Genomic DNA, 13,666 nt, shown 5'->3' with positions numbered 1-13,666 from the left:
CTGCTCCAACAGCACAAAATACATCCCCAAAACAGCCACTGGTTGGCTGTATTGAGGGCTCAGGTGCCAATCTTTCATCGGCCCACCGGAAAGTTTCCCTGTAGGGTCTATGGCCAGTCCGCCCCTGCTCAGGGCACCTAACTGCTCATTTGCATATGTATTGAAAGTACTTCTTCTGGAGATTTGTCAAAACCGGTGTAAAGTAGAACTGGTTTAGTTGCCCATAGCAACCAATCAGATTCCACCTTTCATTTTTAAACGGCACACTGAAAATGAAAGGTGGAATCTGATTGGTTGCTATGGACAACTAGGCCAGTTTTCCTTTATATCGGTTTTGATATATTTCCCCCATTATTGTGCCTGGTTTAACATTGAATTTCCTGGTGACAGACTTCCTTTACATAAGAAGTTAATGTGAAATATTCCACCTTTTGAATATGGTGCTGGGGAAGAATTTCTGATTAAATAATACATTTGTGATTATATTTTTGAAGCGAAGGGAATGCTGAAAGGCCCCATTAAGGTTCATGCATATTCCTGTATTATGGCTCAGTTTTATACAAAACCTTAATGAGGTGCCCATAGAGGTGCCTAGGGTCTTAGGCTACTTTCACAGTAGCGTTAATATTTTCCAGTATTGAGATCCATCATAGGGTCTCAATACCAGAAAAAAGGCTTCAGTTTTGTCCAGATTCATTGTCAATGGGGACAAAACTGAACAGAACGGAGTGCTCCAAAATGCATTTTGTTCCGTTCTCATACCGGAGAGCAAACTGCTGCATGCTGCTGTTTGCTTTCCATCCTTAGATGCGGAGCAATCCGTCATGACCCACAATGCAAGTCAACGGGAACGGATCCGTTTTCTCTGACACAATAGAAAACGGATCCGTTCCCCATTGACTTTCAATGGTGTTCAAGACGGATACGTATTGGCAATGTTAAAGATAATACAACCGGATTCGTTCATAATGGATGCAGATGGTTGTATTATCAGTAACAGAAGCGTTTTTGCTAAATCCTGCAAAAATCCAAGTGTGAAAGTAGCCTTAGGCCCCATTCACACGTCTGTAAAAGGGTCCGTACCCGTTCCTCAATTTTGCGGAACGGGTGCGGACCCATTCATTCTCTATGAGCCCGGACGTGAAGCGGAGAGCACACTATGTATTCTCCGCTTCCGCATTTGCGGAGCGAGGCCCCAAACTTCCGGGTTTCGGCCCCGAACTTCTGGTCCGCAGCTCCGCAAAAGATAGAACATGTCCTATTCTTGTCCGCAGCTGCGGATAAGAAAAGGCATTTCTATAGAGAGAGGTGTGTTGCGGATCCGCAATTTGCGGGTCCGCAACACACCACGGATGTGTGAATGGACCCTTACTGTTAACTTCTCAAGGAGGAATTCAGAGTTTTGTTTTAGTCGGACAAATCTGAGAGACCAAATAATCTCCTCATACTCCAGGGCATGGTATATTACATTGGTATACTAGGTACTTTCAGGGAGTACATACGGCATGTGATGAAGCATATCACCAGAGCATCACTGTCTGTAATTCTACATATAGAAGTCATCTCTAAGTACAGAGGACCATGCCAGTTCTAAGGCCAAGTTCACACATCATTTATGTATAACATAAACCGGCCTACAAATCTGCACCAAAAGATGGATTGAAATCTGCTCCTGTTACATGCAGATTCTTATGGTGTGAACATTGCAATGAATGAAATCTGCTGTGACTATCCGCACCGTTTCTGCAACAGGTATGGACTAGATGAGGCTAGAAATTAAGCGGATTCTAGGCATGCTACAACCTGTTAAGGCTGAGTTCACACTTCAGTTATTTGACCAGTTATTTCTATTAGTTATTGTGAGCCAAAACCAGTAGTAAAGTCGGCTCAGAGATCAGGTATAATGGAAAGATCTGCTGCTGTTTTTTTTTGTTTTTTTTAGCACGCTCCTGGTTTTGGTTCACAATAACTGATCAAATAATTGAAGTGTGAACTAGGCCTTAAGTGAATTGGGTTGGTTAAAACCCTATTTACTTAAAGGGGTTTTGTCACTTCAGCAAGTGGCATTTATCATGTAGAGAAAGTGAATACAAGCCACTTACTAATGTATTGTGATTGTCCATATTGCCTCCTTTACTGGCTGGATTCATTTTTCCAGCACATTATACACTGCTCGTTTCCATGGTTACGACCACCCTGCAATCCATCAGTGTTGTCCATGCATGTACACTATAGGAAAAAGCACCTGCCTTTCTGGTGGCCGGGACCGTGGTAGCGCACATAGGCTGGTGTTTTTTCTATAAGGTGCAAGCACGACCATAACTGCTAGATTGCAGGGTGGTCGCAACCATGGAAATGTAAAGAGGTATATAATGTGATGGAAAAATGAATAAAGTGAGAAAAGGAGGCAATATGGACATAATACATTAGTAAGTGCCTTGTATTAACTTTCTCTACATGGCAAATGCCACGTGCTGAAATGAGACAACCCTTTTACATTGTACAGTATCTATTCTGCGACCAAAAGTCCACCAGAAATATTCCATGTCTTTACCTGGCCTAGAGGCTGGCCAGCAGAGTCACCCCCGATACATTTTCATAAGCTACAGTGTATGAGGTTGACGTTTTGGCTATTTGTTTTAACTCACATTATAACAGTAGATAGATTCCTTATAAATCTTCTCTCTTCCCTCGCAATAAAAAAAACTAATAATAATAATGTAAGGCTAGTTTCATACTAGCGATAAATTCTTAATGGATGAACTGCTAGAACAGCCTGCTGAAGTTCATTGCATTTGGCGTAGCTGGATACTACTTTTTCCCGCCGGAGCCTATTGACTATAATGTGGCCTGGTGGGATCTGAGCTGTTTCCGGCATAAGTGGCAAGATTTGGCCGGACAAAAAAAAAAAGCAGTATTTGTCTGGCTGAACCCTGGCACTAATGCTAGAAACGGGTCAGATCCCGCCATGTCTCATTATAGTTAATGGGGCCTGGCGGTGCTCCGGCCCTTTCCAACTGTACCAGATACAATGAGCTTTGGCAGGCTGTTCCTCTGCCAAAACAGTCCGGCAGAAGGTTTTAGCGCTAGTGTGAAACTAACCTAAGTTAGGCCCTGTGCACACAGTGTTAAAAACCTCAGTGGTAACAGCCAAGGTATAAGGCAAAAGAATGCTCTGCTTACACATTTCAGGCTGACCAGTCCTTAATCATGAGTAAGGACTGCTTACTCTGAAATGTGTTAGCCTACTTTCACACTTGCGTTTTTGCCTGATCTGGCAGGGATAAGCTAAAATGCGTCCGTTTCTGATAAGTCAACTGGCTGCATCCGTTATAAACGGATCCGGTTGTATTATCACTAAAATACCTATGACAGCATTAAAACCATTTTAAGTCAATGGGTACCGGATTCGTTTTCTATTGTGTCAGAGAAAACGGATCTGGCACCTTTAACTTGCATTGTGTGTCATGACGGATTCGTTTTACTCTGCATCCCATACTGGACATAAAACCGCAGCTTGCTGCAGTTTTCTCTCCAGTATGTTAACGCAACCAAACGGAACAGAATGCATTTTAGAGTATTCCGTTCTGTTCAGTTTTGTCCCTTGGATCTCAATACCGAAAAAGTTAAACGCAAATGTGAAAGTAACCTAAGCTTGCCACTTATGTTGTTGCCACTGATGTGTTTTAAAGGCTGTGGACACCTTTAGGGGGCATATTTTTATTGTTGCATTTCAAAAATTTTGGGCTAAGATTTTTTTTTCTTCTACTTTTTTTTCTACTTTTTATTAAAGGTGTGACACATGTAAGCAATATTCTTATCCGTTTGTCAAGAAATTGGCTATGAGTGTTTATGAGCTATCAGGAGTTCAGAGAAAAGGATAACACATTCAGCCACCAGAGTAGCTCCCTGACGGATTCAGTGTAAAACAGCTGCAGATACAGTGAAAGTGAAGGCTGTTGCACAAAAACTGTTGAAAATTGTTAATAAAGACCAAGTAAAACTATTATTTTTAGTCCAAAATAAGTAAAATGAAATGCTTAAGAAAAACTGCCCCAAAAGTTTTTAAATGACGGATAGAAGGAGACAAGTTTTCACTGTACTAGGGTGCTGGTCTGTGTTCCTGTTGCTCTTTTTGGATTGTTTGCTGCGGAACAGCAGCTGGAGTTGCCAGAGGTCTCCAACCCCTGTTGTAGTGGATTTCTAAACTAAGACTGAGGACGTGAGCTGGCTTTGTGGATTACTATTTGGAGTATGTACATCCAGTGTCCAAGCCTTCTATCAGAGGTATACATCGGGGAGATTTTCTGACATATATCTTTGACAGAAGGTTCCGTCATATGCCACTGTGTAATGATACTGTGGCATACTTTGTCCATTGGTCACAATAAAAGGTATACTAGGTGGTATACTTTTTCTTGGTTGACCCATTTATTTAAGAATGCTGTGCTATATACTAGAAAAACTGAAATACTGGCCTAGGTAAATGGAGCCCTTCGGAGCTTTAAATTCAGCTTTTCCGTCATATAAACCAAAACTAGGGCTCAGATGCAGCGTGCACATCGGTAAGTCTAAATTGCATTAATAATTGGTACAAAAACACGGAGTACTAGAAGAATGGAAGTCGGAAAAGAGCTAGAAGTGAGATGGGGAACACTTCTTAGAAGTGCTAATTAACTTTCCCCAGGCCTTGTCCCGCTGGGCTCCCTTCCAGCGCTCTTAATGAGGACCTGGTGTACCTGAAGAATGGCAGATATTTCTATTTTACCCTAGAACATTCTCACAGAGGGTGACCTGATGCTGAGTAGGTGTACTTAACCCCTTAATGGCTAAGGCTATGTGACTAATTGCCATGGAATTAACTTAGGAAACAACAGTGATATAATTTGATATGATGCTTAGAAGATGTTTTATACCTGACTCTTGAATTTGCATAGGAAAAAGATTGACCCTTGTATATTTGCGCCTAGGACGTCTTCGTGACGGTGGGATTGTTCAGTCTATTTATAGTCAAAGTAATTCTCTATGACATTTCTTCTGTGCCTTTCTTGTCAAGCTCATTCACAGACTGCTCCAAGGAATGTCTTCTGCGGAGGTCTACCACTGATGGAAGAGTGATATATACTTATTTGAGATCTCTAGGTCTTTACTTTGTGGTCTAAAGTCGAGATAACCTATTAGTTGACCATGGATGCTGAAGATTATTAGAGAAGGAATTTGTTTTTTGGTATAATACTCAATGTTTTTAACTCTTCCACATTTAAAGACAGAAGAGACTCCCTACTCCCTCCCAACTTATAAATGACCCACCACCCACACATTTTCATACCGCTTACTATGGTTATACGTATGGAGGTGAATAGAACTTTCTCAAGTTGTGAGGCTTGCTGAGAGCCATCCCATAGATTTTATAGGTTTTATAATGGAAAAGTATATATGGTATTTGCTGATATTCTACACTTAATTCCATGCTTTGTGAAAAATATGGAAACAATGGTTTTAAAACTTCCCCCAATTGGAAAATGTCTTCCAGACAGACGGAGCACGACGGCAATGATTCACCTCCAGATTAAACATTTAATAGTTTTTCTTCTGCATAGCTGAGTTTTGAAAGAACATTCATCTGAAAATCAGACTTTTACGCAGACGCAGCAGAGCTCAGTTCGTCGTTTGGTATGTAATGATCACACAATGAAAGGATATCCACACGACTACAGGTAAATCAGTGAGCTATAACAATTCAATAACTAAATCAACCCCACTGCATTTCTCATACATCTGACATTCATACATTAGATTGTATAATCTGATCATTGCACAAAATAAAATTCTTCGTTAATTTCCTGCAGAAAGCTTGCATGAAACACACTTAGCCAAGCAAATATTAATGTTTTATCCTTCACAGAGGTATAATCTTTACATTTAGTACACTTCAGAACAAAACAATGCAAAGCCGTAAAATTGTAAAACTAATGCAAAAGGCTTAAGCGTTGTGCAATCTCCCTCTAGAATTTCTGAAAGCCAATTAAGAAGATTCAACAAGATGAAATACAATGTGATAAAAACAATTACATTTGACTAAAAAATACTGCATTTATTATGTGTAATACCAACACCGGAAATTTTCATCTTGTCACTTAAAGGGGTTGTCCGAGTTATGAAAAAAAATAATATAGCAGTGAAAATCTGATATATAACTGAGCTAAGCAATTTTTATGCAAAAAATATATATATATTTCCTCATTTCCCTGGTTCTTTTCTGGCCCTTTGTTTACATGCAATAAAAACAATCTCTGCTCCTCCCCCACACTGCTAAGGGAGTGGATACAAGAGCTGCCCTGAGTGACATGTCTGCCTGCTGGCAGACTCTGCAGTATGTTGTATGTGTAGGACTACAAGTCCCAGCTGTACAATGACACTGCTAAGGGAGTGGATGCAAGAGCTGCCCTGAGTGCTGGGAGAATCAACAGCAACTTGTAAGTGTAGGACTACAAGTACCAGCTGTATAATGACACTGCTAATACACACAGGATCTTCCCCCTACCTTCTTGTGCAATCCTCTCTCTAGTATGTCAGCTCCAGTGCCCAGCATTGTCCCTACCTGCAGAGCTGTGCAGCTGAAGGGGTTAAAAATTCTAGCAGAGAGTAGACGGCAGTGAAGGGGGGCGTGGCCAGCACAGTGACGTCTCGTTTGCAGGCTTGTAAACGACCTTTATCAGAGCAGGGAGAGAAGCCGACATCACAGGTCATGTGACCCTCAGTGAAATCTGAGAAACCAGCCACTGCAGATAAAGTGAGTAATGGAAAGCTGTTACATTTGCCTAGTTAGGAACATAGAAGGAACAAAAAAAGAACTCGGATAACCCCTTTAAATCCCACACATAATAAAAAAAAAACTTAATTTGATACTAAAATTTGTATTACTGCCTTTAAGGCCTCAAGCATGTGACAGAGCCATGAGCACAAAGGCCTGGAATTCCTAATATATCTGTGCCTAAAATCTGCCTCAAAATGGGGCAAATTAATGTAATAGGTCACAATTTGACACAACTATGGCTCCTGTAATTTTTTTCTGACTTGCTCAGGGGAAAAGGGATGGGAAAACTGGAAACCGGTTGGGACTTTGTCAGAAAGGGGGCATGACCTAAGAATTATGTTTTTGTGCCACAATTCTGGTATCAAATTCTGTCTCAAAGTATGCCAACCAATAGTTGGTAGGTAGCCATGCACCAGATTTATCATCCCACCTGATCTACTGTGATAAATGTGTTGCAGGTCTAGACAGCCTGTTTTAAAGGGGTTCTCCAGGCTTTTAATATTGATGACCTATCCTAAGGATAGGTCATCAATATCAGATCGGCCGAGGTCCGACACCTGGCTGACGCTAATCAGCTGCACGAGGAGATGGCGCACGCAGTGCACACATGCCGTTTCTCTTCCTGCTCGCTGCTGCTATGTCTATGGCAAAGCAGCAGCAGAGCAAGAAAAGAGCAGGAAGATGGCACATGCGCACTGCACGCGCCGTCTCTTCATACAGCTGATCGGCGGGGGTGCCAGGTTTCATACTGATGACCGATCTGATATAGATGACCTATCCTGAGGATAAGTCATCAATATTAAAAGCCCAGACAACCCCTTTAAGTTTATGCCATCTATAGGATTACTAAATCTGCTCCATTGGTTTTGTATTTTCACTTGATGGAACTGCTTTGGGTTGTCTACGTTCATGTTACAGTGTGTATGTTCAGTGGATACACTGGGAAATCATCCTGGTATATATGGCAAATGTATCCATAGCCTAAAATAGACCAGAAATGATCATTTTGGCATACATCTAGCTGGTACTTAAACTGTATTTGTAAGCACACCTGCGGTGAGGTATTCGGCCTAACCAGGTAACCGATGCGTTCACCACTGGAAATAATTGATAATGGGATTCGGCAGGGATCTGGAGGGTCTCTGGCATGAGCATCGGGTTTCAAAAACCGATGCATGCACTCATCCCTTGGCCAGCCCGATCCCTGATGAATTCCATTATAGTCTATGAGGCCCTATCTAGCAGGCTATTCTTCTGCTGGATACCTTACCAAAAGTGTGCAAGTAGCCTTAGGCTGGGTTTACACATTGTGTTTTATGCTGCAGTACGAAAATGAAACAAAGACTGCATTGTAAAAAAAAAACACATGCGTTTTTGCAGCAGTTGCTGCAGTTTTGCAGTGTTGTAATTGTCCATGTGGTTTTTACCGGGAAACACATTGATGTAACATGTTTTACCTGTAAAAAAAGCAATTGTGGCAAAAACTTGTGTGGTTGTTCCTTTTTTTTACCGCAGAAAATCTGCAATGTGTAAACCCAGCCCAAAAGGCAGCTTGGTGGGGAAAATTTTATTTAGTGTGTTCCCTGTTCTCTCCAACCTGTGAGGTTCACCCTTTTTGCATTTGCTGATGCCTACATCGTCACATCATTACTTATGCATATAATCTATCACCCAGAAAACGTTATTGTTGCCCTTTCTTAACAAGGTGCCATGTTATTTGGCAAATCCCATGTGCTGCTGAAAAAAGTGACAAAGAAATTGAATAAGCCACCCAAAAAAATAGAAAAGGAAAAAAAACTGCAAGCTCTCATTACTACTGTGAAGTCCAGTGGTAAATGACTTACCTTGTCTTGTTAATCTTATATGTCTGCCGCTGTCAGGTTTTTTAACTGCTGCTTGTTAGCGAAACAATTATCCCTGATGGGATTCTGGCTGTAATTAATCCACTTGGACAGCCCAAGCTACTATGGTCTTAAATGTTTGCCAAGCTGTAAAACCAATTACATAGAGCGTTTAATACTTTGTAAGGTAGAAAAATAAATATATCCATAAATTCTCTATATATGTCTGCATTTTTATATCAGTTATGATGCATGATATTTATAGCGCACACATTGATCACATATCATACACTTCTTTTGATTAGTAACTATATGACTTGTTGGACATTTTTAGATCCTTATTTTTCATTCAATGGCAATATCATTCTAACCTATAATTTACACACAAAAACCTATTATATATATTTAAAAAAAATGACATCTTTATTGTGTCATTTAAAACCTTGCAAATGTGAAGAAAAGGAAAATCATGTGTGATTAAAACTATCAGAGGACAGTAGAACAGATTCATTGACGACGTGCTGCTGTTTTGGGAAGGAGAAAAACAAGAATTCATAGAATTTTTAAATAGATTGAATGACAACGACATAGGCATGCATTTTACCTTCGAAATTCACCCAAATGAAATCTGCTTTTTAGATTAAAAAAATTCAGAAAGATGGAAATGGACACATTGTGATGGCTATTTTCCGTAAGCCGACCTCGACAAATAGTCTCCTCCATTGGACAAGTTGGCACCCGACAGCATCAAAAAATGGAATACCGGTCGGGCAATATTTAAGAGCTAGAAGGAACTGTACCACAGAGGGGGCTTTTAAAAAAGAAGCAGATGATCTATTTAAAAGCTTCAGGGCTAGTGGCTATCCACGGAAAACCCTTGAAAGGGCTTTAATCGAGTGAAGAGTCAGAAGAGAGAGGATCTCTCATTACAAAAAAACAGGAATGACTGTACACACGAAACCAAAGTAATGAGATGCATTGGAATGTATGATGGTAACCACCAACAAATAATGAACATCTTAAAAACATTGGAAAATACCAGTGATTCGGATCTGAATAAGGTATTATCACCCTATGGTCTCATGCACACGACCGTTGTGTGCATCCGTGGCCGTTGTGCTGTTTTCCGTTTTTTTTTGCGGACCCATTGACTTTCAATGGGTCCGTGGAAAAATCGGAAAATGCACCGTTTGGCAGCCGCATCCGTGATCCGTGTTTCCTGGCCGTGAAAAAAATAGGACCTGTCCTATTTTTTCACGGCCAACGGTTCACGGACCCATTCAAGTCAATGGGTCCGTGAAAAATCACGGATGCACACAAGATTTTCATCCGTGTCCGTGATCCGTGTCCGTTTTTTCCTATCATTTCAATGGCAAACTTGACTTAGATATTTTTTTCATTTTTCATGTCCGTGGATCCTCCAAAAAACAAGGAAGACCCACGGACGAAAAAACGGTCACGGATCACGGACTTTCGGACCCCATTTTTGCGGACCTTAAAAAAAAACGGTCCTGTGCATGAGGCCTATACCAGTGTAACCTACAGAAGAGGACAGAATCTTAAGGACAAACTAGTCCACAGATTCCTCCCTTAAATGCAATCGCAAAATAAATCTTGGTTAAAATAAAAAATTATGGGGTCATTCCCATGTGGGAATTGTACTCTACGCAAATATTTACCCAAGATCAAGAAATTCAAAAATCCGGTGGATGGGCGTGAATATATTATCAGAGATTTTTTCAATTGTTGAAGTAGTGGGATAGTATATGTGGCATCCTGCACCTGCCCGAAACTATATGTGGGCAAAACAGTGCAGGAATTAAGAAGGAGAATATCAGGACATATCAGTGCCATAAATACAAAAAAGTATACATCTCTCTACAGACATATCGCATATTCCCATAATAACAACCTTGAAGTCCTTAAATTTTGGGGACTGGCAAAAATAAAATTGGGATCAAAAAGTGGAAATTTGGACCAAAGATTGCTTCAGAAAGAGGCAAGATGGATCTATAGACTACAAACCCTAAGTCCAAAAGGCCTGAATGAAGGATTCTCATTTCATTTAAAGCATCTTTAGCATAGTAAAGTATAGTATTTTACAAATAGTACAATGGATAGTGTGGGGATTCGCTCTGGTCGGCAGATTAGCGGACACAGTACAGAGGCAAAAACAAAGTCTTTAACTTAAACAGTTCAGTGTTTATTCACACATAAACAAAATGACAGTTCACCGTCTTGGTATTCATTCACACCAGGGCAAGTCCACAGAACAAAAAACATTCACTGTGTCAGCGGTTTTGTCAGCAGCAGTCCACAACAGGTTTTAGGGGCCTGCTTCCCAGCAATGCAGCTCTCAGCCCTTTAGCACGGCACACATCCTTAGATCTCAAAAAACAGAGACTTCACAGCTTCCCTGTCAGATGGAGGATAATCCACACCACCTGACAGTGCTGCCCGTGCTTTTATATCCAAACCAAGACCTGGCCTGGAGTGTGGGGAGTAGCCACCCACCCAGCAGTATGGCTACTCCCAGTAAGAGCCGTCCCAGATCGGCTTTGCAGCCATACTAAACAAGAAAACGGTGTCAGTCAGCACTAGCTGCTGCTGACACTTAAAACTACCGGCTCTTACCTCACCGAGGCCAGGAACCTCGGTGACACACACCTTTCAGCAATGACTGACTCTTGCGCCTTCCTACAATAGATTGAATTTAATGAACCGCTTTGGAAGTGTTGAGTTAGGATAAATTATGTTAAAATGGGCCCGCACAATTGGATTCCATTTATTCCCCAGTTCTCCACATAAAATCATTTTGATTTAATATAATACAAGAATAACATGATTGAATATGGAATATATATTAAAATAGTGTAATAAATAATTTTATAAATTTTATATGTTAAATAAAATCATTATGAACTATTACGATATCATGAGCAATATGATTGAACAGGGAATATCAAAATATACAACAGTGTGATAATGTGAAAAATAATTAAGTGTACACATTATATAAAACAATTGTGAATTCATACACACCCAAATCACAGAGCGAAAACCGCCCGGTATGGAGCTGTCCGTTATAGCTTCAAATTAATACCCAAAACTGAAAAATCAGGACAGCAATTGTATAGTACAAAATAGCAAGTTTTTATTAAACATAATTTTTTTAAACATTTGTTGAGAATACATATATATTAGCAGCATTAGTCACACAAGAATAATGTCCACAGATCTGTCACTAATAGTACATATAAATAGCAATTATTCTCCCAGGCTATGGGTGACAATAAGCCCCAGCCCTAAATCAATACATAAAGTGCATAGTGCCACAAGATAAAAAAAATACATATAGGAGAAAAATGCAGTGAGATATACAGACCAAGACATGGTTAAATAGGGTATATATGAAAATAAAATCATATAATTAAATTGTGTATGTATTTTGGTTTTTTTACATATAGAAAAATTAAATGATGGTTGAGGATCCTGATCACTAATTTTGAATAAATAAAAAATGGGTTGTCACAAAATGTAATATCTACAAAATTATGATATTTTAGGATTTACAATTAACACTATCTGGGAACACTGTAATCACATTAATTTGGGAATAATAAATACTACATTTTCATAATTGTTTTTTGATCTTTTTCTAGTCCATCATGTACGGTATGTGGTAAATATAGTTTACATCATAGTCAATCAAGTATTAAAAAATCGTGTCCCTCACTGGTATTTTAACCAAGTCAACATATGCCCCAATATTCTTTGGGTGCTATATTCACAGGCACCCTGGATATGTTCAGCCACTGGTGAGTATACCAGTGAACTGTATGGGGAAGCGGCTGGAGCGGGTGAGAGACAGGCAAAGGGGCTGGAGCGCGGGTGTCATACTGACGTATATGTGCTCGCGCTCATTATAGGCACAAGCACCTTTCATTCACTGAAAGAGGGACGAATGGTTGATAGAAGCAGGGTGGGGAATGAATGACTATTTAATAGGGCCATGAAAAGCACGTGAACGCTGGTACCCTTATCTCACCTGACGAAACCACATATGTGGCGAAACATGTCGGGAGGGGTGGCGTGGTGTGTTCAATTTTAGACAGAGGAATTTGAGACAGAGGAAAATTTTAGACAGAGGAAAATCATGTTCTGAGCGGACACCGAACAGATCCCATTATAGTCTATGGGGTCTTTAGGCTCCGTTACACTCAGTTAGGTCTCAGTTATCTGCAGAATCCATCCTTTCCCTTCTCCTGCTCCTCAACGGAGCCAGAGAACGGAAAGGAGAAACGGTGATGTAAACGAGGCCTTAGCCCCATTGTATCGGATTGAGCAATGTAGGCTAGTGAGCATGTGTATAAAGCAGTGTGTATTTAAAACATGCAAGGTGGCTGACAAGAGAATGTAGCTTACAAGAGTGATGAAGGTACATGATAGCAGACTGTCACACATTGTGGTCATTTTGAGCAGCACTGATATTGAAGAGAAATACTATGAGCATTTAATAGCACTGGAAGCACATATCTCATGCACGATATAGATGGTGTTTTGTACTCCCACCTAATAGAATATCTGCTGAGGATTGGCAGAAAGTGTATAAAGAAAGCACTATAGTGCATATATAGTGCAATATAGTGCAAATAGACGCTAAGAGGTGTGACGACGAATAAACACTGATTATAATAACAACACCAAACAAACCAAATAAAAATAGTATTTATGTAAACACAAAAAGGAGATTTCAATACACAAATAGCCCCGCAGTCATCAATAGTAACTATTAGTGACCCTGTTCTACTGTCCTCTGATAGTTTTAATCACACATGATTTTCCTTTTCTTCACATTTGCAAGGTTTTAAATGACAAAATAAAGATGAGGTTTTATTTTTATATATATTCGGTTGGGACCCCTAAAGGGATCTCTTTTTGGTCAGTTGACCGGTTTTCTTGAAATTATCCCGAGGGTCCCAACTAGGGCCTCTAATAAGATTAATAC

This window comes from Bufo gargarizans, chromosome 3 (genome assembly GCF_014858855.1).
Source record: "Bufo gargarizans isolate SCDJY-AF-19 chromosome 3, ASM1485885v1, whole genome shotgun sequence".
In the NCBI taxonomy this organism is placed as follows: Eukaryota; Metazoa; Chordata; class Amphibia; order Anura; family Bufonidae; genus Bufo; species Bufo gargarizans.
Note: the sequence above shows the minus strand (reverse complement) of the source record.